Source organism: Choloepus didactylus, chromosome X (assembly GCF_015220235.1).
Source record: "Choloepus didactylus isolate mChoDid1 chromosome X, mChoDid1.pri, whole genome shotgun sequence".
Lineage (NCBI taxonomy): Eukaryota > Metazoa > Chordata > Mammalia > Pilosa > Megalonychidae > Choloepus > Choloepus didactylus.
The window spans coordinates 14,362,369-14,366,863 of NC_051334.1; the positions used below are offsets into that span (position 1 = coordinate 14,362,369).

The following is a 4,495-nucleotide window of genomic DNA, read 5'->3' on the forward strand; positions in this document are numbered from 1 at the left end:
AAAATGTATGTTCAGTTGTGTGTATACACATAAAGCACCTAGAAGGATATGTCAACCCGTAAACTGCTTGTGAGTCTGGATGACTTTTGTGTTTGCTTCTTGTGCTTTTCAGTTTTCTATATTGCACAATTAAAAGTTTGAAAAAAAATGTTATTTTAAAAACCTTAAAAAATGCATTGAAAAAAGATCTGACCACTTCATTTCTGAATAAAAATAAAAATTTTAAACTGACCTACCATAGACTATTTCTGGGAGTGCTGGGAGTGGAATTGAGAGATAGACCCTTTTTATTTTATCTTCCAAATTTGTTTCAAAAAAAGTTTTAAACATGTAACAAATACATATATATATATATGTAAACTAGCATGATCTAGCTGTTTGCCCTAAGGAGCTGATGTCATGCATTCTAAGAGTTGTGTTTTATTAAAAATCATGAAAAATTGGACACAACAGGAACATGCAATTATAGGGTATTAGTTGCATAAATTGTAGATTATCCATGGCATACAGTACACAGCCATTAAAAATGATGTAAGATCAGCTCAGTGGTTCTCAACCAGGGGCAATTCTGTCTCCTAGGGATCATTTGGAAGTGTCTGAAGACGTTTTTGGTTGTTATAGTAGGGGCAGGGGATGCTACTGGCATCTAGTGGGTAGAGGCCAGGGATGTTGCTAAACATCCCACAGTGCACAGGACAGCCCCGACAATGAGCAATAATCCCCAAATGTCGATAATGCTGAGATTGAGGAACCCTGGTTTCAACTTAACAGCTATATCTGCATGGAAGCTTTACCTCATTCCTCACCGATGTAAGTGTGATGGTTTGGAGTCTTTATGGACCCCAGAAAAGTATGTTCTTAAAGTTAATACATTCCTGTGGGTGTGGACTTATTGTAAGTAGGATCTTTTGGTGAGTAGTATCTTAAGTTAAGATATGATGCTCCTCATTCAGGGTGGGTCTTAATCCTCTTACTGGAGACCTTTATAAGAGAATGAAAATCAGACAACAGAAACAAAAACAAAATCCACAGAAGCCCAGAGAGAAAGCCCTGGAAGCCAGAAACTGAATGCAAGGAAACCCAGAACAGAAGGGAGAGAGAAAGACCAGCAGATGCCGCCATGGGCCTTGCTCTCTGACAGAGGAGTCCAGGATCACCAGCAGCCTGTATTCAGGAAGAAGGTATTGACTTGATGATGCCTTGATTTGGACATTTTCACAGCCTCAGAACTGTAAGCTTGTAAACTAATAAATTCCCATTGTTAAAAGCCAGCCCATTTCTGGTATATTGCATTTTGGCAGCCTAGCAAACTAAAACAATTAAGTAACCCCCTTTTTGGGGTAGCATTTTATCTATAACCCTCTCATACTTGGAATACTGTTATTTATGTTCATGTCTTATTTCCCTTCTTAGGTAGAAAGCTCCTTTTTTACAGACGGGATACATGCCTGATTCTTTTCAGTATAATGTACAACCAGACCATTATGTGTCTTAAAATTGTTTAATACATATTTTGTTAAATGACTAAAATTTTAAAAAGATAATGAAACTCTAATTATTTAAATGAAAAGACATCCTTAATATATTTAACTAAAACAGGGTTACATGACACTGTATGTCTATATGTGATGTACAGATTCAATACAATCTCTATCAAAATTCTAGTTACCCTTCTTCTGGGGACGGTGCCTAGAGGCATTCGAAATGGTCCAGCATTCGACATACCATCCTGGGCTATCCTACAATACGGCTTCTAACAAAATGAGGCTATCCCAGACCCCTGGTAATAGGATTGTTTACCTTTATACCAAGAAGGTTGGGAAAGCACCAAAATAAGCATGTGGCATTTGCCAGGGCTGCCTTTGAAGGGTTCATGCCATGAGACCTAAAGTAATTATGAGTTTATCTAAAACAAAAAACATGTCAGCAGAGCCTTTGGTGGTTCAACGTGGGCCAAATGTGTCTGTGGCAGGATCAAGCGTGCTGTCCTGATTGAGGAGCAGTAAATCAGTGTGGAAGGCACAAGCACAGGGTCAGAAAGCTAAATTTTGAAACGAAGCTTTTTTTAAGTAATAAAAATCAAAAGATTCGTTCTGTGTTACAAAAATAATCCAGCTCACTTTGCAGAAATTGAGTTGATCCTCAAATTCATATGGAAATGCAGTGAAGGCAGAAAAGCCAAAACAATCTTCAAAAAAAGAAACAAATTTGGAACACTGACATTTTCCATTATCAAGACTTGCAGCAAAGCTTCAGTATTCAAGACTGGAGTTTTGGCATAAGGAGATACACACACACACACACACACACACATATCAATAGAATAAAATTGAAAGTCTAGAAATAAACCCTTACATTTGGGGTCAATTGGTTTTTAACAAGGGTGCCAAGACAAGTCAATGGGGGAAAGAATATTCTTTTCAACAAATGGTGCTAGGACAACTGGATATCCACATGCAAAAGAATGAAGCTGGGTCCCTACCTTATACCATACACAAACCTTAACTCAAAATGGATCAGTGCTCTAAATGAAAGAACTAAAAGTATAAATCTTTTAGAAGAAAGCATAGGAGTGAATCTTCACGACCTTGGGTTAGGCATTAGGTTTTTTAGACACATCACCAAAAGCATAAGCGACAAAAGAAAAAATAGATAAACTCGACGTCATCAAAATTAAAAAATTTTGTGCCTTAAAAGACACAATCAAGAAAGTGAAAAGAGAATTCACAGAATGGGAGAAAATGTTTTCAACTCTTATATCTGATAAGACACTTGTATCCAGAATACGTAAAGAACTTTTACAATTCAATAATGTAAAAGACAACCCAATTTAAAAAATGGGCAAAGGAACAGAAGTTTCCTGGCTTCCAGTCTCAAAGGTGATGTAGCTTTCCCTTTGTGCAATCTCACCGTTGCCCCGGGCAACAGCTGGGCTGTCCGGGAAGGGGTGCATCTGCTTGAGTCAAGAACTGTCAGTCACCTTGGTAATACTGAGTTGGATGTCTAAAGCTGTGGGGAAAAAGACCAGGGGAACTTTCAGGAAAAAACCTTACTATATCCAACAAATTCAGAAGTGATGGAAGTGAAGTCAAAGTTCCTGGAAGTTCTTCCATAACAAGGAAGATGTATCTGTGGAAGATGTAACCACAATGGTGCTGTGTAAACCCAAACTTTTATCCTTAAAATCTCTGACTCTGGAAAAACTGGAGAAAATGCAGCAAGCTGCACAGGATACCATTCACCAACAATAAATGGCAGGAAAGGAACAATGGCAAATAACCCCTGAATGATGATTTAGCACTTCCACAAATACCTCACTTACTACTTAATAATTGGAAAATAATCTGCATCTCTATGCTGAAAGTAGTATTTGTTAATAAAACCAATAGTATTCATATAAATAATACAAAAATACCCAAGATTGGTGAAACCTATATTGTAAATATAAAAAATTCCAGTTTGTATTGAATGTAAAACTTTGAACCAAATTTTATTATTTGTCTCCCCAAGTGTTTAGAATTGCAAATTAAATTATTACTGTTCAACTTTCCTATTGCTATCAGTTTTATGGATGACATTCTTAGGTACAAGTGACTAAATGCAACTTTCTATGTACAGAGGATCATTACACCTTTATTAAAAACTTGCATTTGAAGATACATTCTAATCTTGCATAAGGTGTTCATGCTGGGCTTTTGTGTTACCTAACATAATATTTTACCAATTTTTTGTGTTATATCATGTTTAAAGCTATCTTGCCTGACCAACTGATCCAACCAATAATGACAAAACCGGGTTTCTTAAACAAATTTGATTTTTTAAAAACCCTCACCTATTCTGTATAGTCACCTAAATTTTTACTGATCCTATTTTTTAAACTTAAGATTTACATATCTAACTTTATCATCCAGGTATCAAAGAATTAAAAAACCTGAAAATGGTTATTATAATTATCTTTAGAAGCCACAGTAATGTGGACTTTAAAGAGCTCATGAGGTAAATTTGAAGGTTAAATTTAGAGTTTTAGTTCTAAAAGACTGTACTTAAACCTGTAAGAGGTATATTCCTAAGAATACCTTTGTAAATTCTGAATATAATTCTAGATTGGTTTGCAATAATGAGTCATTTAAAAGAATAGACCTTGAGGCCTTGCTGAGTAATTAGGCTCTGCAAAAGAGGGGTTAGAAATGGGATCATTCTTTAGATAATTATTATTTATTGGTAGCTAGTATTGTTTTCTCAGATACCGGTAAGTGTAAAAAGTTGAGTCTTTGAAGAATAATTTCTTTTTTTTTTTTTTTATTTCTTTTATTTTTTTTTTATATAATTCAGTTTTATTGAAATATAGAAGAATAATTTCTTATAACACTATTTGGTAAGAGACTTTAAGAATGAAGAGAGGTATTATGCAAATTTTAGAAACTTCATTAAGCTCTAGATAAGATCAATAAACACAAGAGTAAGTGTGCATGTGTTTTTTTCCCAGGATAATATT

General features: G+C 35.2%; 1 pseudogene; it reads left to right on the forward strand.

Annotated features, from left to right (window-relative positions):
• Positions 1-1,704: 1,704 nt before the first annotated feature.
• LOC119523327 lies at positions 1,705-2,052 on the forward strand (annotated as a pseudogene).
• Positions 2,053-4,495: the final 2,443 nt, after the last annotated feature.